At 36.7% G+C, this 21,684-nt stretch overlaps 1 pseudogene; it reads left to right on the top strand.

Annotated features, from left to right (window-relative positions):
• The first annotated feature begins 704 nt into the window (after nt 1-704).
• LOC145121750 (uncharacterized) lies at nt 705-1,791 on the top strand (annotated as a pseudogene).
• The last annotated feature ends 19,893 nt before the right edge of the window (nt 1,792-21,684 follow it).

Here is a 21,684-nt window from a genome sequence, read left to right as displayed (position 1 = left end):
TTTATATGAGTTAAAAGACAGAAAGGGTAACATTATGTATAAATTCTTTTATCTTTATACAAAAAGTATTGATGCTAATAAGATCTTTCCTCCAGGAAGATAGATATATAATGTATGAGTGACAAGGTTCCTCATTATGGTCTTATAGTTATGATAGCATTCAATGAAGAAAAATAATTGAAGACACTTATTTAAAAGTAGTCACTAATGAGTAATGATTATGATATATATTATAGACACTAGAGAGAGATTGTATATACGAATACACGATCTAATCTTTTTGCATGTACGTGGAATGTGTATAGATAGTACATAAAAAGTAGAAATAATAAAGTAAAGAGAAACATTAAAGTGATAATATGAAGGTTACTACTCTATCATGTAATTAGACTTGACATACAAAAGGAAAGTAGATGTTGCATAAGTCTTATTAAATCGCAATACCTTTTTCAAGATAAATGTATCTAACTATGATCACTTTAAAAAAAAAAATCATAGTATTAATTTGGATTTATACAAATTTTGTATTTATTTTCGACAAAATTGCAAAAATGGTCCTTGTGGTATGCAAATTTTTGGGATTTTAGTCCAAACCCCGAGTTTTTTGGATTCATGATCCTTTTGGAGTGGTTTGTATGTGAAATTGGTCCCCGGATTTAACTTCCGTTAAGTTGTTGCTGTTAACCATCTCATGTGCCTCCCACATGAGGGTATATTTGTCTTTTCACTTGTAAGGGACCATTTTTGCAATTGTAAAAAATATATCCCCATTTTTTTAAAAATAATTAATACCTATTTATTTATTTTAATAATTAAAAAATAAAAGATCTCTCTCTCTCTCTCTCTCTCTCTCTCTCTCAAGAACAGTATCCCTCAAAGCTAAGAAGTCAAAAGGATCTCCGGCCAAACGTAACCTCTGCCGCCACAAGAAGACTCCCGTCACCACCGCCACCAAGACAACCTACATAGTAGTTGCCTCCATCAATAAATCCTTCTACACCTGCCAACCGCCGCCTCATCAAACTCTTATCCAAACTCGTTCGTATTGCCACTCCCAAGAGTAAATCCTTCGTCAAAAAAGGTTATAAAGTCCTAAAGAAGTTCCCCAACTCCACCGACAATCAAATCGCCACCGTCCGCCGCTCGCTCTTCCAGGAATCTACCGCCGCCCTCCCACCACCAAACTCCCCTGATCAAAAAACGGTGTTCCTTGACCTTGACAAAACCCTAATCCATTCCACACCTGCCACAGGAGTATCACCTCTGGGAACTTATGATTTCTTAGTGAGGCCATTGCTCGATGGAGAAAGAGTTGATTTGTATGTGCTGAAACGCCCATTTGTTGACGAATTTCTTCAGTTCCTGAGCACAAATAACTACGAAATTATGGTTTTCACAGCTGGAATCGAGGAATACACTTCGTTGGTTTTGAATAAATTGGATTGCATGGGTTTGATTTCACACAGATTGTATCAGAATTCATGTAAGGAATTCGAGGGTAGGTTTGTTAAAGATTTATCAGATCTAGGGCGGGATTTGAAGAAGGCTGTGATTGTTGACGATAACCCTAATTCCTACAGTTTTCAACCGGAAAACGCGATCCCCATTAGACCTTTCACTGATGATCTTGGAGATGATGAATTGAAGAAATTGATGAGTAGGTTTTTTACAAACTGCAATAAATTCAAATATTTGAGGGATGCCGTGAAGGATTATGTTGGCGATGGAATTCAGAATTCAAAATCAGAGACATCGTTTCTTGAACAGAGGTTTGAGGGATACTGTTCTTGAGAGAGAGAGAGAAAGAGAGAGAGAGAGAGAGAGAGAGAGAGAGAGAGAGATCTTTTATTTTTTAATTATTAAAATAAATAAATAGGTATTAATTTTTTTTTTAAAAACGGGGATATATTTTTTTTCAATTGCAAAAATGGTCTCTTACAAGTGAAAAGACAAATATACCCTCATGAGGGAGGCACATGAGGGGGTTAACAGCAACAACTTCACGGAAGTTAAATCCGGGGACCAATACCACATACAAACCACTCCAAAATGACCATAAATCCAAAAAACTCGGGGTTTGGACTAAAACTCCAAAAATTTGCATACCATAAGGATCATTTTTGCAATTTTGTCTTTATTTTCATTAAAAACACTTTAGATTCGATATTAGACGGAAAGGTTACTACATGTGTCCTAAAATGTTCATAACTTGCGTATGATTTTTCTTTAGAGCACATTTACACACATCACACTACTTAGTTACTCTTCCATTTCAAGTGAGTTTTGAAAATTTAATATTTGGTTGTTAAGCATCTATCCGTCAATTCTTGATACCGTTACGCCAAAGACCATTTGGTATGCAATTCTTGATACCGTTACGCCAAAGACCATTTAGTACGAATGATTAATCGTATAACAAAATTTTACAACAACCTTTTGTTTAGTATTCAAGATACTTTTAATTTTCTTTTATTGCACTATAATCATAAAGCAATACTGAAATTAAATATTACCCTAATAATATTTCTATCCAATCCTTCGAAGATAAAAGATAATTAAAAAGAATATTATAGTTATCACCAGTTTAAAATTATTTAAGTTATCATCAGTTTAAATATTACCCTAACATAAAGAGCTAACCTTAAATACTTTTTAATGGATAAACAGCTGAAAAACACATATGTTAAATTTAATACATATTTTAAATTTAATTTTTAAAAGCGTGTCCTTATATATATTTTATGTCATAGGATTATGTGCCCTAACTAATGGCAGTGGTATCCAATAATTTCAAACTTGCCTGTCCATGTCCATGTGATAAAAAATCAAACAACAGACCTCAATTAATTAGAGTTGAGATAAATTACTAATTAATTAGGGTTTCTAGCCCAGCGGTATCCGGTGTTGTCTTCTTTCCTTGACGTCATGAGTTCAAGTCCCACTGTGGACATTGGTGGAATAATTTAGGAGTAGTTTAATATATTATCGTATTTGTCCTTAAAAAAAATTAATTAGCGTTGGTTTTATGATTTATTTTAAGAATAAGCTGGCATTAAAGAAGGAAGAGGGCAGACTTGTCTCAAGATACTCCATATTAAACATAATATAAACTATTCTTTCAAAATTATTAATGATAGATTTTTACTATTTGTCTCTTTCCTATTTAAGACCAAATACACTTCATTTGCAGTTACACTTCTGGTCTTTGGATCATACTACTACTATGGATGGGATTTTAGTGTCTTTTTGTGGAACGTTAAAAATCCAATTAAATTTTGTCTTTCTATTTTCCCGGGTATCAATCTTTTAGATAATTAATTTATAAAAAGTAGTTTTAAAGATATTTGAGCTTTAACGTTACTTATTTATCCATTTTAAGATTTGTAGTATAATACTTTTTAGGAAATAAACATTTCTGGTTCATCGATGCTACTCGATATTACTTATTTTGTCTAACAAAATCATAAGGGTGGACGGAGTCGTTGATTTTGATGGCATTTTAAGGACGGTAACATCGGCTACATAGTCTAGTGGGCGGGCGGTACCATCAAAATGTAGAAGATGCAGGACTTAGTATGTTAAATAGAATGTCACCTTGGGTCACTCTTGCCAAATTTAGAGGATATTGCTAGAACATGAACTCCAAATTTGACAGTACAAAACTACGAATAAGATAAGCAACAAGATCAAATTAACATTTAATCTCAACTATATAAATGATGAGAGTATTAGAAAAAGAATAGATATCTAGCTCGAACTATTCTAAAACACAAAACAAAATTAATATCTATTATATATGGCTCTAAGGGGCTGTTTGGTAGCATTTAGATAATTCATATCTGAATGATGTAGAGACCGGAATGATGTAGAGACTTTGTATGAATCTCTATCTGAATCATAAACTAATGTTTCGTTAGACATCTAAATATCTGTCTCTTAATGATGAAAATGAAAATTTAAACCTTCAAATTATTTCAATTAATTTTACGCCTCTTTTGTGCCATTTGTGCCATGTCATTGAAACAATTCAAACTTTGAGATCACAAATGTTTCACTATATACATGGCTTACCGATCCAGATCATTTTTTTGCCACATCTAACCAATTAAGAGGGTAAAAATGTCCCAACCAAACAACTCCTAATACATGGAAATCTACTCTACTAATGAATATAACATGACAATACATAGAGGAGCATCACTGCATAAGCAAAACAGAATATTATCCAAAAGCACAAGGGAATATTCTACACCTCCTTGTCATCTCCCATGGAAAGTATTATTTTCCTATATTCTTCCCCTCAATGTTGGGAAGATATGATACTAATAACCAAAAATAAGGCTCTAAGATCAAGACCAACAACTAGAGAAATCATATCCAAATGTGATATAATAGCGAAGCGACTTAAAATCTCGAATTTTCAGTAGTCTCCAAGCTGAACCCTGAGATTTTAACTCCAAAATAATCCCAAAACAAGCATATAAAATTTGAACCCACTATGAAAACACACTTCAAAATCAAACATTTGGATCACTTCTTAACCATGAAAAACTCCCCTTTAATGTTACATCGATCTAAAAATAATACAAGAACATTTTCTAAGGCATGATCACCCAAAAACTCAACGTAAAAAATTAAAATTGTGATTCTCAATCAAACAAGTTAAAAAGGAATCAAAGTCGAGCCAATCAAATCGCCATGGTCATAGTCATAATTGGATTCAACTAAATTCAACGAGACCCAAAAGTACCCAACTTCAACAATCCTTTCTCAAGCTTAATAAAAAATAACAGTTTTGAAAAAAAATTCATTCTTCTTTCGAATAACTACAGTCATATGCTCCCAACTTTTATGATCGAAATAAGATTATAAAACATCAAAATATGAGAATATGCTAGACCAAATAAAACAATACTAATTTGAACATTGACTTGTGGCTTATATTAATAAGCTCAAATAAAAAAGGTCGAAAATATTGAAACTTTAGTGAACTTTGACTTTTTTTGGTCAATTTTGACTTTGGCTTTAGTTGTAGAATGTTATCATACATCCGCTTTGAAATAAAACTATGTAACACCCTGATTGGATCATTTTGTGATTCAGGGCCATGGGCCAGAAGTCGATTGTGTAAAGGCTTTGGGCCTCAAGAAGGAAAAGATTAGTCCTTGTAGATGGGGGTAATGAGTGTGATATCTTAACATTTGAATTGTGTTTTGGGCCGAAGGGTAAAAAAGGAAAATCATGGGTCAGGGGTCTTGCATGAAATATGGATTTTTTTTCGAGAGGTTTTTAGTCCAAGATATCTAGATAATATTGTGGGTCTCTTCAATACCTTTCCGTGGATATAAAGATCGTCGAAATTGGAGTTAAAACGAAGAAATTACAACCGTTTGAAGTTATGATGATTTTGGGTTAAGCCGCGTATGCTGGGCGTACTAGGCAAGGAGCATCGTGGGGGATCAACCTAGTACGCTGGACGTACCAGGAGTATAATGGATGTATGCGATCAGACCCCAAACCCTAATTTGAGGGTTTTGAGCTCTATTTAAGCTCCTTAACTCCCCCAAACCCTTACCATTCTTAGCCTCCACCTTTCCAACGTCCTCCCATGAAACCCTAACCCTAGTTTGATCATTGTGTAACAATTGCGACTTTTGGCACTGATCGTTATTAACGAAAAGTGGTCAACGTCGAGTTTAATAGGCTTAATACGTTATATATATCAACATACGATAAAAACATAAAGTTTCGTATTAAAATAAATAGTGAAAATCAACCAAATTGTCCGTACGTCGTTAAAATTAGTGCGCCGAAACATATATTTGTTATTATATATCTAGAAAGTACGCGTAATCCCGATCCCAAAAATATAAATTTTATAAAAATCCGAATTCATATGTAGGAGATATGAATTTTATAAATTATTAATCAACCGCGTTGTTAAAATTAATTCATCAAAACAGTATTTACAGATTGGTTGAGTTTTGACTAAAAGTGCAAAAAGGAGTTTCAAAGTACTACTCGAGATATAAACTTTAGGAAAAAGTTTTTCGAAAACGGGATCCATATGAGTAAGTTATGATTTTTATAAAATCATTAATTTTTACCCCCATTGGACTGGAAAATGAAAGTCAAAACCGGCCAAAACAACCAAAAGGAAAGTTGTAGTACTCGTTGAGAGATACGTGTGGATATAAAGAGCGTCAGAAACGGAGCTCGTATGAAGGAGATATGGATTTTTGAGATTTTGCGAGGAGCGCTCGGCGCCAAAGATACGTACGGCGCGCACATGCTTCTAGAAGGTGATAGGATGCACTAGAAGGAAACAAACACGTGTCATACAAAAAATGGAGCTACGTTGCAAGGGCGTGACGCACACCTCCTTTGCACGGCGCGCTCTCAGTATAAATAGAGCCTGTTGCTGATCATTTATTCCTCACTCCAATCTGTTTCCTTTCTCTCGTTCTCTACTTCGAAATTCGTTTCTAAAATCTTAGAAAATTTATTATTTATGCATTTTAGCCATCAGTGAATATACTTTCAAGTTCGGTCAATCCCGAGGCGATCTTTGAGTCCTGAGTCCCGATTCTACCCTACTTCAGTGGTTTCACACTTTACAAGTGAGTTCACGGCCCCTTTTCTATCGTTTTATAAAATATAGGGGAGGGGAATATATGCTTATCAAATGGTTTCATAAAAATGTTCATGTTATAAATATCAAATTATTTAATAAAGCTAGATGCATTAGGATAACGTAGCTATAGATACTATGCCTAGTTGTAAGCTATGATATACCTAAGAGTTATGATAGTCTAGGAATAGATAATACCTAGATGTTATAAGTAAAAGGCCTTAGGATAGTATAACTATAGATACTATGTCTAGATTTAAGCTATGATCTGTGTCTAAAATATATGATACCCGATAATCTAGGATTAAGTATTACCTAAATATTATAATGACCAAATCCCTAGGAAACTATAAGTACCTAGGAGTTATGCTAGACAAGATTTAGGATATGCACTATAATTAATTGTTATGATGTCTAAATATCCTGCCATAATTAGGGTATATATATGACAATATATATATATATATATATATATATATATATATATATATATATATATATATACGCAGAGATCATTTGATGATATATACCCGGAAGAGGTATATACAAAGATAGTGTGATGTATATATATACATATATATATATATATATATATATATATATATATATATATATATATATATGTGTGTGTGTGTGTGTGTGTGTGTGTGTGTGTGTGTGTAGGAGGTAATTAAGATAAAGATAAAAGATTAAAAGATAAAAGATAAATACCTAAATTCAATGCGTTAGTGAGTTGATAATTTGTCCAAAAGCCTTGATTAAATTCGACATTTGCCGAATACCTATAATCGTTAGGAGCTCATGGTAATACATTAAACTCACCTTAGAGCTTAGATTACCATTAGGGATGCCTGGAATGGTAATTAAAATATGTTAGGATCATAAATTAGGATTAATAAATGATATCATAATAAGATAAAAGATAGGATCGTTGGATATCCTGAAAAGTTAGTCATTTAAGATAAATAAAAGATATCTTAAAAGATAGAAAGATAGGTTAATGAAATATTTAAGAAAGGTTTTTTTTTAAAAAGGATTCTTAAAAGTTACCCAAAATTGAAAACTCTAAAAACCTGTGAACTCACCAACATTACGTTGATGTTTTCAAAACAGCATGTAATGCTAGGAAGTCGTGAGATGGAATCCTACACACCCGGAAGCAGCAGCTGGTGGAGGAAGAAACTAGGAAACCCCTATAGTTTATCGTTCATGTCTATATGTTAATACATCCTTCTGTAATAGGAACCCTAGAAATCTGATGTAACGTTTTATCTATAAATAAAACAAATGTTTATGTTACATATTCTGTTTTGTACTGTTCAATATATGTTCAAGGACAGAGAACCAACATCCCTACGTCACACTGTCTGGCGTTTCCGCCGACGGCCGGCCAGGGTGTGACACCTTGTGAGCTAAAAGAAAGTGTTTTTGAGTGTTCTTGGTGCATCTTGGAGAAGAAGGAACTCATTGGAGAAGTGTTGGTTGCATTGGAGCTTGTATATCCAGACCTTGTTGACCTTGATCTTTCTTCTGGAGGTATAAATCTTGAATCTTGATGATGCATTTGTTAGATCTAGCTAGTTTTGGGTGTTATGAGCTTTTGGTCACTTTAATGCATAAAGTACAGATCTAAGTTGTTTGGACCATTCTAATGGATAAAGTTCGAAACTTTATCCATTATGGAGCTATTAGGACAATAAAAATGTGATCTTGGTCCTTCTATCTCTTCCATGCAAGAGTTATGATGTCTTAATGGATTAATAAGTTAGCGTTTTGGATTTTGAACCTTTTCTAGACATGGAAAGTCATAAAGGTGGGAACTTTATGACTTAGAATGATGTTATGGGTGTAGATTTGAGTGTTGGATGAAAGGACTTAAGAGAATAAGCACTTAATGGAAAAGTGTCATCTGGCCGAGTACGTTGGGCGTATCTTTGAGTACGTTGCGCGTACTCGTATGGAGTCCCGTTTCTAGATGGTGAGAGTGCCATGCGTACAAGCTAAGTACGTTGGCTGTACTCAGCCTGAAGTTTGACTTGTTGACTTTGAATTCCGTTGACCATTGACTTTTTGACCAAGTTTGACCTTGGGTCAAACTTGATGATTTTGGGATATTAGTCAAGATTTTATCTAGTTCTGGTGTTAGTGGATTCGAAGGTGCAAGCAATGCAGAAAATGGATCGTATCGTAATGTTTCGTAGTTCTTCGATTTTTGTGAGTCTTCTGACTGTGCTCGTGGGTCGAAGGCACTAATGTCGGCGCATTAAATTGTGTATGTAGGATGCTTGCTGTCCCTGTAACTCTTGTATGCTTGCCTGTGTGGTAGTATATACATGTTGACCAACTGGGTCTTATTGTTGTTACATTGATATGTGATATTGTGTGTGTTGTGACTTCGAGTAGTCTCCAGGGTTGCTGATAACCCACATGGCGTTTTGTTTGCCCACTGAGACTTTGGGTAGTCTCTAGGGTTGCTTAAATTAATAATTAATACGATGAAGAGAATGTCCAGATTAATATATGCAACTATATATTAGTAATTGTCGATGAATGATGCATGGATTAATGTAATTGCATGTTTTAACATAATGTATATGTATGCTTTGTTTCCATGCTATGTGCTTAAGACTGACTCACTGTGCTGATGTTGACACTTCCTTCTTGCCTGTTGTTGTGGCTTTGGCATTGGTACAAGTAGCTTGACATTGATGGCTTGCTAAGGTTGGGATCTTTTGGGTAGTTATAGTTTGATATTCGTGATGATATCAGTTTGAGACTTGACGTGATGTTTCATTTACATTTGGTTTGGTATTTGTTTTTGTTCGAATTGTACAACTTTTTATTATGAAGGGTTATTATGAAGATTTTCAAGTAACACTGGTGGTGTTTTCTTAATAAGACTTTCGTTAATGTTTTCTGATTAGAATTTATTAAAAATAATAGAAAAAATTTGGGTGAAAAATCACGATGTTACAAGTTGGTATCATATCCATGCTGTGAGTGAACTGAATACAGAGGTCGATGTTCAGACTCACATTGTAGGCTGGCTTAATTAAGTGCTTTAGGATCTTAAGGGGGGAGGGTGTGTGCTGAGAGTTATATGTTATTTGCTATATGCCTTTTGTAACGTCCCAAAAATAAGACCCGAAATTTTTTCATTTTTAGATTAATATAATAGTAAACCATATCATTGTCATAAACCAAGGTAAACAAATTGTACCAATACATCATCAATCAATAGAGTAAATCACAAAATGCGGAATTGGGTGGTGTGTGCTCTACAATCATCCCGGGCTCTTCCCTTTGGAACTAGAAGTACATGAAACATAAATTGAAAACCGTAAGCACAAAGCTTAGTGAGTTCCCCAAATTACAACATACCATACATGAACAAACACATAATGCGCCCCGCCCGATGAGTGTATCGGGCCCCGCCCACACTTGCATAATGGGCCCCGCCCACTGAGTATAATGGGCCCCACCCAAACTCGTATATCGGTCCCTACCCACTGAGTATAACGGGCCCCGCCCAAACTCGCATAACGGGCCCCGCCCACATACAAATCATATAAGCATATACACATACAAGAGTCACAAAGACATATAATATCCTAGCATAACTGATCATGGGCTGGCATTGGTGCCTTAGACCCGTTAAACATGGTGAGGAGACTCACCTCACATTGATGAATCTCACAAAAAGAATCTCTAGTTGCTGGCCGGCTAAAATCCCCGTGCTATCACAAAATAACATCCGATTAATAATTGGATCCCCACTAACACTAAAAGTCCAAACTAGTGTAAAAGAGCCCTTTACCCTTCCCTAATATGGCCTAAGTCCAAAGCCTAATCCAAATGTCCAACAAGCCCAAATTTTCAAAATAATCATCCAAGGCCCAAATATTGCCCAATTTTCCAAATTGGGCCCAAACCCTCCCTTCATGGGCCTTCAACCGAGGGTCCAATAAATATCCTTAGCCCAAACAAATATTTTGATGGCCCAACAAGGCCTTAACCATCAAGAGCACAAACATGGCCCAACACCGTGAGCCCAGACGATTCGAAGCCCATCTGTTGAGTACGTGGGGCGTACTCAGCTCGTACGCTAAGCGTTCTTGCTCTGGGGCTTGTACGTGCGGCGTACCAGCTTGTACGCCCAGGTTAGCCACTTTTCTTCGTTCAACACTTATTCGATTAAGATTTCACTCCAACACTTAGATATGACTTCCCTAAGGTGGATTATCATGCAAAGTTGTCAACTTTACGTTCATGCATGGCCTAATGGGGCTCTAGAGCTCAAAAAGAACTTAATAAATGACTTAACACATGTATGAGTCCATAAACACCATAAAGTTTGCACCTTTAAGCTTGAGGAACTCTTAATATGTCCAGATCTAAAAGGCTAAGCTCCATAAACGACCTTAGCTCACAAGAGCCAACCAAAAGGGACCAAAATAGCCAAAACAAGCCAATGAATAGATCTATGAAATCAGTTGACAAGCTTTGAACTTTATACCTCAAATGCCATTAAATGGAGATGCTAAAACTGGATCTCAAAGCTCTTCTCCAAAGGATGAGTCTTCAACCTTCTCCTTCCTCTTGAAAATGCACAAAACACACCCAAAACGCTTCACAAGAGCTCCAAAGGCAACACTCAAGGATAAGGGAGGAAATTAGGGTTTTAAGGGTTAGGAGGCTGAGTAAACATGTCCGAAAGAGGCTATCACATGGATTATATAGGGTGCAAACCCAAAAATTAGGGTTTCAAATATGCCCACGTACGCCATGCGTACTCCACGTACGCCCAGCGTGCGTGGATGAGCTCCGCGTCCATGCAAGGCTAGTACACTAAGAGTACCACACCAGTACGGCCCGAGTACTAGCTGAGGGACCATTCTGCAATTTTTTTGATAAAAAGGCTAAATAAGAAACTTACTCATATCCAAGTGTTACAATTCTCCCCCACTTGAATCAAACTTCGTCCTCTAAGTTCGTTGCTCCAAATAACTCCGGATAATATATGCTCCCTCATCTCATCCTCCGGCTCCCTAGTCGACTTGGAACCCTTGCGATGCTACCACTAAACCTTTACCAACTCAAAAACCTTGTTCCTCAAGGTTTTTGTCTTCCAATCAAGAATCACCACCGATCTCTGAATATAATTCAGGTGGTCATCCACCTGAATATCCTCCAACGGTACCACTGCGGAATCATACACTAAGCACTTCCGCAGCTAAGAGACATGGATTGTGCGATGAATATAACTTAGCTCATCTGGAATATCCAAGCGATATGCAACCCGTCCCACCCGAGCCAAAACCCTGAAAGGTCCAATATACCTGGGGCCCAGCTTTCCCCTCTTCCTGAGTCAGATGAGACCTTTCCAAGTTTACACCTTTAGGAGAACCATATCCCCCATCTGGAACTATAAGACCGATCGGCGTCTGTCAGCATAACTCTTCTGCCGACTCTGAGCTGTCCAGAGCCAACTCTGAACCTGCTGAATCAACTCAGTGGTCTTGAGTACCACCTCGGTACTCCCCATAACCCGATGACCGACCTCGCCCCAACAAATTGGGGTCCTGCATTTCCTCCCGTAGAGCATCTCGACAGGAGGTCGATTAATGCTAGCGTGATAACTGTTGTTATACGAAAATTCCACTAACGGAAGCTATGTATCCCAACTCCAACCAAATACCAAAACACACGCTCAGAGCATATCCTCTGATATATGAATCGTCCGCTCGCTCTAACCATCGGTCTGCGGATGAAACAATGTGCTAAAATGGAGAAGCGTGCCCAACTCGTCATGGAACCTCTTCCAAAACCTAGAAGTAAACCGTACATCTCTATCAGAAACCACTAAAACCAGAACCCCATGACGTGTCACCACCTCCCTGATATAAATATCAGCCAATTTATCTTCAAAAATACCCTCCTGAATCGGAATGTAATGTGCGCTATTGGTCAACCGATCCACGATGACCCAAATCGAATCCACTCCGCGCGCAGTCCGGGGTAACTTCGTGATGAAACCATGGTGACATCCTCCCATTTCCATACGGAAATCTCCAATGGCTGCATCTTGTCGTCGGGTCATTGATGCTCGTACCTTTACTTTCCTGCAAGTCAATCACCGCTCCACATACGAAGCCACATCCCGCTTCATACAAGGTCACCAATAATCAGGACGAAGATCCCTATACATATTTGTCGTCTCGGGATGAATGGAGAACCTAGACTTGTGCGCCTCCTCCATCAGAACATGGCGCACACCACCCCAATACGGAACCCTAACCCGCCGATGCAGAGGCAACAACCCACAACTGTCATAATCGAAGGAAGCCTACTAACCCATAATACACTCACTCTTCCAGTGGTATTCCTTCATATCCTCGACCTGAGCCTCACGAATTTGCTCCAACAGCAGAGTAATCACGGTCATCCTCAAACATATGTCTCTGATCGGAGCCCTGACCGCCTTGCAGCTGAGAGCATCGACCACCACATTAGCCTTCCCTGGGTGATAAAGTATCTCACAATCATAATAGTTCACCACATCAAACCATCGGCGCTGCCTCATATTCAGATTCGGTTGATCCATCAGATATCTCAAGCTCTTGTGATCCGTGTAAATGGTACAACGGACCCCGTAGAGGTAATGCCGCCAAATCTTGTGGGCGATAACCATAGCTCCCAACTCCAATTCATGCGTCGACGCATCACAAGAAACCACAAAATCCTCAACACCCTCTGACATGGTCAAAATCGATGCCTCGCACAACTGCTGTCTCAAGGTCTCAAAAACTGCCTGCTGCTTAGGCCCCCAGCGAAATGTAATCGTCTTCTTTGTCAACTGAGTAAAAGGAACAACTATCTTGGAGAAATCCTGGATAAACCTCCGTAGTAACTAGCAAGACCAAGGAAACTCTGAATCTCAGAACCTCCCACTGCATCACGGCCTCGACCTTGGCCGGATCTGTTGGATTAATGTCTAAGTCCATAACTATAATTGGTAAGACTTGACCCGACCCGGCATGGTCCATTTGGGTTGCATGGCATCATGCATTTGGATAGACTATAATGAGAGAAATAACACTTAAGGTTGGTTAATATATTATAAGTTCTAATATATTAATAAGGTTATTTAATTAGTATTGATCAAGAATTAATTTGGAATTAATTAAGTGATCAAAAGGAGACTAATTAAATATATGGGTTGATTGTGTAAATCATTCATTCTTATATATGTGGGCTTGTGATCCAAGATTCCTTATGTTGGACTAAGTCCATGGGGTGACCCATGGATACTCCATGGAGGTTAAAATCCATGGAGCATAAGGAATGGGTAAAGTTATGAGTTACATGGTGTAACCCTAATAGCCACCATATAAAAGAATCCCATGGCTCAAGAAATCGTGCACTAATGTGTGAGTGTGAGGGCTAGACGATTTCAAGGAGTGTTCAAGTTTCTCTCAAGTTATTCCAAGTGTATTTGGTGTTGTGTGAACCATTTGAGGTGTCACACTTGGGGCACTAGGTACTCAAGCTTCATGAAGACATTCTACATCAAAGAGGTATGTATTCTATCTTGTTATATTTATTATTTTGTATGCTAGATTAGGATAATACCTTGGATGTTCATAATTGTATGTATAATAGAGAAAACATAGATCCAAGGTATTTAGGGTTGCATGTACACTTAGGAGTGTTAGAATGCTCATAACCCAACAGTGGTATCAGAGCCTAGGCTTGTTTTCTTGTTATACTTGCAAAAGTAGCTGAAAAATCGAGTTGGATGCATATATTCGATTGTTTTGGCTGGAATTGGACTAGGAACATTACCCTAAGATGTTTTTGGACTTATAAACTTGTTTTTGATGTGGTAATGTTCATGCTAATCCAATTTCTAAGATAATTGTCATAATTTCAAGATTTGTATTAGTTTGTATGTTCATGCTAATTTCTTGAAGATTGATTATTTGAATTATCTTGTTCTTATGAGGTTCTTAGATTAATAGAAAAGTTGTGTGAAATAGTTGTTTTCAATCCATTTTAATCTAAGAGTTGATTCCAAAGTGTGTTTTTGTAACTTGTCCTCAAGTTATATGAAAAGTCACATTTAAGAATCATAAAACTCATAAAAGTTGGCAAAGGTTACAAAATGAAGAGTCTAGTTCTAATTAAATGGTTTTATGACTCCATAACTTGTCCTCAAGTTATGGTGGTTCAAGAGTCTCTTCATTAAATTAAAAAAAAGTGTAACCTTAATTAGTTCCATAAGTTACAATAAAAAAAGTTATTTTTTTTATTAATTAGTTTAAAGTCTTCCATAACTTGTCCTCAAGTTATGGAACTTGAAGAGTTTTTTTTTTTTTAGTTAAAACTACTTTAAACTCATAAGTTATGGAATTAATTAGTTTTGAATAGTTTCAAAACTTTCCCTCAAGTTTTGGAATTTGAAAAGTTTTCACTTATGAATACTTTAATTCCAAGTTAGCCCTTAGAATTTTAAAAGTTAAAATTCAACCCTTATACTTTATAATATTATAAGTTAATAATATTTATATATATGTATAAGAGTAAAGTCAGTCTTACCGTTAGTAGGCCTCATTCACGAAGCCGGTCTATAAGGGGGGGTATAAGGTTACTGCCTATAAAATGGCAGTTTAATGGGTGTCCACTCTCACCCACCGCTTCCTTGACTGGTGGAGGGTCGTTAGCCGAACGGGTAGGACAAGGACTTTAATTCTCCTTTCATTAAAAGTATTAATGATAAATACTAAGTAACTAAACTCTTATTAATACCCAATCTTAGTTACTTAGGAAAATGTGAATTTGGTGCTAACCCATGAAATTACACTTTGTACTTTGCTTAAGTCGTTAGTGGAGCGTGTGTGGTTAACCGGCACACTAACCTGGACTTAACAAGGTAGGTAAAGGGTAACTTAATATTTATCATAGTATCGGTGGAGCGTGTGTGGTTAACCGGCACACTGATTAAGGGGTAAATATTAAGGGTACCAAGTATATTTGCATGGTTATTCACACCTTGTTTTGTGATCCTCGCCATCCCAGTCACAAAACCTGAAGGGCACACTCGAGATTGAAACATGCCTTTGAACAGTTCAATGAATCTCAAAGATCTAGGGCTTTCAAATCCAATTAAAACCTAATAAATTATGTCGTTTTTCATGGTGGAAATTGGTGAATAGTCATTCACCTACCTTCAAATATTTTATAGCTTGGATTACGGCATCCCTCTTCTAAGTTATAAAATAGTTTGTTGGGTCCTAGTCTTAATATTTCATATTGGGTGTCATATTAAGGACTTTAAATCAACTATCTTGAATATCTCCCAAAAAGATGTCTGGTCTAGACATTTATGATCTTCCCAAATCTCTTGAAACAAGCTTTCCTAAATGAAGATGATGTCCCATGGATATCATACTTCTTTCACCTCCTCCAATTATTCTCCCTAACCCACAAGTTCCTAAAAAGTTTAAGGCCACTCAAGCCCTATTGGCAAGGTAAGGTCTAGGTGTGATCACATCTTGGAGATGTAGTCACATATTGACAAGCCGGGAGAGTTGGGTGTCAAAGTCTTGAGAAAGTTGGTGGCTCAACTACTTTCTAAGTCACATAGTGAGTTCTTTTGGGAATCCTATGAAACAGACTAAGACAAGACCCTTAATGATCTTATCTATTTGCTAAGATCAACTTCCTAAAACGCTATGGACATTGACAATGATGACATTGGATATCCAGTAAAGCTCTCTCTTCCCAATGGAAAGGGATCGGCCATAGTAAACTCGGTTGACCCAATGGTAAAGAGAGAGGCGAAGTCTGAGATAGTCCCATTATCAAGGGTCCATAGGTAACTATTGCCAAAGGAAGGGACATTGGTTACGAAGCTACCAAATTTACCTAAGGATGTTAAAGTCAATAAGTTTGGCTCTACTTCAGGTAAAGTCCATTGTCTAACTCTATTAAGTACATGCTGATTCTGATCGCGAAGATGGATTTCAATCGCATGGTTCGGTGATCAGAATTTTGGGCTATTACTTAAGAGTTATGATATTTATATTGCTTAGGAATAGATAACAACAAGGTTTTCATATGGATTGTAAGGATAAGTTTTTCCGCAAAGTTTTAAAATAAAAGGAAAAGGTTTTGATTTTGTTTATTTTAAGTATCCTTACAATGGCATTTGTGAAAAGTTGTTGCTTATAAGATTCCATTGATAGCAATATTGGAAAAATGGATTTGATTCTTTCGGTTGTGGTAGTGTCTAATATTACCAAATAAGGAAAGATTCTCATCACCCAAGGTTCAATTGGACCGAAACTTGGAATCATGCAAGTTGTATAGTATGATGAATGAGAACTTTCAGCTTGGAAAATTAAGACTAATTCCTTATGTGAATAAGGAAAGGACTAAGGGATCGAGTACACATTCTTGTGCACTGGTCAAGTCCACCACAAAAGATCAAGAAGACTATTCGTCATGATTTACTTAAGTTCAGTAAATATGGTTATACTTATAAGTTTAAGTATAAGTCTGTAGCATTGGAGAAGTTTCAATGTGAGACAGAACGAATAAGAAGAATCAAAGTATGGCAGAAAGATAAAAGTTTCTCAAATCTGAAAAGATGGGAGAGTACATTAGTATCATGTTTATGATCATCTTAATGATTAAGATACCATATCACAATTGGTCCTCTAAAGTCATCTTAGTGCATTCTTATGACTAAGAAGAGGAGTCATGAATTGTTGAAATGGTTAAATCAAAAAGATGAGTCATACTTCGTTCCAAAACAATTCTTAGAGTCATACTCCAAGATTGTAACTTGAGTGACATATCTTAAAGAGGGTTTGTTAACACTAGTCAAATGTAAGAGTAAAAGGTTATCTACTCTTGTACATTTGAAATTGGTAAGTTGTGATGTTTTGGATAAAACAGAGACCAACTTAGGCCAATTGTGTAAAGTGTTAGTCTTGATAAAGAATCCGCACTATCTCTTGAATATTTGACAAGGGAGTCTTATATGTCAAGAGGACAGTGGGAGTCTTAAAGCTCTTGAAAGTTTCAAGGCTTAATCAAGAATAAAACCTAAAGTCCTTCACTAGCACACGACTTGAGGTTTATAACCTATCGTGTTGAAATTTTTGTGCCTATTCAAGTTGGCTTTGCATAGGAGTTCTGAGAGTTCTCAATTGGTTGCACAACTACTTGGAAGCAATGGCAGGCACCTGAGCTGCCAAATGGCAAGAATTTAAGATTGCACAAGTTTAATCAATATGAGTTTGGATTTGTCACTAACCTTGTCTTGTGATTATGGTTTTGACAAAATCACATGGATAAGAACACATACGCTGTTAAATCTAAGTGTCATAAGGTTTCTCTCCGATTCATGAAAATGATGGTGAGGAAACACTTTCACTAAGTAGATTTTAGCTAGATAGCAATTGTGATATTTGCATTCTCAAAGTCGTTAGTGGAGCGTGTGTGGTTTACCGGCACACTAACATGGACTTGTGAGAAGTGGCAAAGGTCTAAACAATTGAGACTATGATTACAACATCCCTTTTCATAGTTCTAAAATTGTTTAGACACACATGTGAGCTATCTAAGAGAGGTGTATGATTTTGATAAAGTTTTATCAAAACAATCTAGTATCAGAAATCTGAACTTTGGTAAGAAAGTCAGCTGATTTCTGAGTACATGTCAAAGCTAGTGGGAGCATAAGTGTTATGCTAATAATCATCATGTTAGTGGGAGCATGATAATTAGGACAAAGGTTGCAAGTTAGCAATGTTAATTATAGAAAACAAAAGTTTCAATTCGTGAGGTTGCAGGGGTTGAAAAAGTTGTTTTGCTATAATTAAGGGAGAGGAAATTATACTTCATTTCAATTCTAAAAGATTAGATTGAGATTTTAATCGTATTTAATCAAGGATATATATATGAATTTCATGTTGGAATGGCTCAACATAAGGAAATTCTATATATGGGTCCATTATTTGCGTTCTAAAATTCGATTATGATTACGGCATCCCTTTTCATAATCTGAATTTTGAGAACTTGGCAAATTGAAATGGAAATATTATAGCAAAAGACTGGTTTAGTCTTTATGTGAGACATCATGAATCGTGTCCCATATGCTTCGGATTTAGGATCGATTACATGTGTTATATTCATCCTTTTCTAAAATTTTCCAAATGCCTGGGACATTATGAAGGGAAAAGGTCTAGAATTGGATATGACTAAAATGATTAAGCAATTGTCGAGGACAATCTAAGGTTTACCAAAGATTGGTTGCTCAATGACAGTTGGAAGTATAATGTTAATTCTGGAAGGACCATATTGACATAATCTGTAAGGAGGCAACTCTTGTTCAGAAGTGATAGTCAAAATGGAATATGGAAATGTTTCAAAGTTAGAAATTTTTTATTCAATCTGTGTAAGATTAGGAAACTTAATGAAAGAAGGATGTTTCCAAGGAGCTGATCTCCTTTGGAATGCTCTGTAATGATTGTTGTCAAGTCTTTCTGACTTCGTGCATAATCATTAAGAGGATCAATGCATATAAGTTTAGAATTTAACAGATTTCAGTAAATGACATGAATTTGGAATTCTTGCATTTGCAGTAAGGATTTGGGACTGTGAAAAGAGGATCATTGGAGTGATGTTCAATTGATCTATTTTACAAAGTAAAGATCATAGACAAACATAGTATGCATACTTGGTGTATGGCATGACTAGTGTTTAGAAAACATAGTGTACATGCTTGGAGCATGGGACAACTATTGTTTTAAATTCAAGTATAAAGTTGATAAAACCGAAACAATGAATAATGAGTAATCAGTATGGTGATAAATAAAAGTGTTTATTTATATTCATAGGGTTTGATACCATATTTGATTCATTTATTCTTGTGTTTCACTTTGCATGTTTTGACTTCCAGAATAACTAAGTCTCTCTTCCTGAATGATTAAGTTATTCAAACCATCCACAGTCGGTCATATGTTGGAAGTAGATATGAATCAAGACTGTCATGGGTTGGTTTGTAGAGGTCCAAGTTGGTGGACAAAGTGGTGCTACAACACTCATGAGTGCTCATAAGTTCTGAGTATTGGATTCAACCCGCGCTCATTTGAATCACTTCATGGATTTTATCACGAGTGATCATGAGACGATAATATCTTATATTCTTCAAACCTAGAGATATGAGTTGTTACTATGAGTTGGTTATACATTGATTGCACGAAAACTCATTGGTAACTCGATGTTATAAAACGTGCCTTTGTGTATGATTCAACAAGTAGTAGAACAAGCCATATGAGTCGAAGTTTATCCATTCCTTTTACCTTCGGGATAAAAGTGATATCTGTGGGCCCCTCGATGATTTAAAGATGATACATGTGAGTGCTTGGCCAAGCCAGGACTGATTTGATTTGTTCAATCAGTCAGTCATCATGAATCGGAAATCGGGAAACAACAAATGGACAGAGAGAATGATTGATAATCCATGTCTCAGTCCATATGATATCTAGAATGGAGGAATATATGATCCCTTATCTAATGGACAAGTCATTGACAAAGGTCAGAGTTCATTGACAAGGTCAGAGTTCGACAGAAGCTTTTGAGAGCTACGATTGCTGATCGGTTCCTGAAGTCATACGCAATAATAGTTTTAGACTTATCCAAGTGGGAGACTGTTGGATTAATGTCTAAGTCCATAACTATAATTGGTAAGACTTGACCCGACCCGTCATGGTCCATTTGGGTTGCATGGCATCATGCATTTGGATAGACTATAATGAGAGAAATAACACTTAAGGTTGGTTAATATATTATAAGTTCTAATATATTAATAAGGTTATTTAATTAGTATTGATCAAGAATTAATTTGGAATTAATTAAGTGATCAAAAGGAGACTAATTAAATATATGGGTTGATTGTGTAAATCATTCATTCTTATATATGTGGGCTTGTGATCCAAGATTCCTTATGTTGGACTAAGTCCATGGGGTGACCCATGGATACTCCATGGAGGTTAAAATCCATGGAGCATAAGGAATGGGTAAAGTTATGAGTTACATGGTGTAACCCTAATAGCCACCATATAAAAGAATCCCATGGCTCAAGAAATCGTGCACTAATGTGTGAGTGTGAGGGCTAGACGATTTCAAGGAGTGTTCAAGTTTCTCTCAAGTTATTCCAAGTGTATTTGGTGTTGTGTGAACCATTTGAGGTGTCACACTTGGGGCACTAGGTACTCAAGCTTCATGAAGACATTCTACATCAAAGAGGTATGTATTCTATCTTGTTATATTTATTATTTTGTATGCTAGATTAGGATAATACCTTGGATGTTCATAATTGTATGTATAATAGAGAAAACATAGATCCAAGGTATTTAGGGTTGCATGTACACTTAGGAGTGTTAGAATGCTCATAACCCAACAGGATCGACCAGAATACAATTCGTGTTGACAAGGTGCCCCAGAAACTACACCTCACGCAACCAGAACTCACACTTGGAGAACTTTACTAAAAGTCTCTCCCTCCTCAAAGTCTCCATCATTTCCCTCAAGTGCTCCTCGTGTTGTTCTTGAGTCTTGGAATAGACCAAGATATCATCAATAAACACAATCATAGATCGATCCAGCATCGGCCTGCACACGCGGTTCATGAGATCCATGAACGCGGCTAGAGCATTGGTGAGCCCTAAAGGCATCACCACGAACCCCTAATGAGCATAATGAGTCCGGAAAGTTGTCTTCTGCACATCCTCTTCTCTAACCCTCATCTGATGATAACCCGATTGCAAATCAATCTTGGAAAACCAAGATACACCCTAAAGCATGTCAAAAAGATCATCAATCCTCGGGATTGGATAACATTTCTTCACCGTTACCTTATTCAGCTCCTGGTAGTCAATGCACATATGATGAGACTCATCATTCTTCTTCACAAACAAGATCGATGCTCCCCGTGGAGAATTGCTCGGTCGAATGAATCTCTTTTCTAACATCTCCCACAGCTG

This window comes from Lactuca virosa, chromosome 6, assembly GCF_052849685.1.
Source record: "Lactuca virosa cultivar CGN04683 chromosome 6, Lactuca_virosa_CGN04683_v6, whole genome shotgun sequence".
NCBI classification, from domain to species: domain Eukaryota; kingdom Viridiplantae; phylum Streptophyta; class Magnoliopsida; order Asterales; family Asteraceae; genus Lactuca; species Lactuca virosa.
This window is presented reverse-complemented; position numbering and strand designations above follow the sequence as displayed.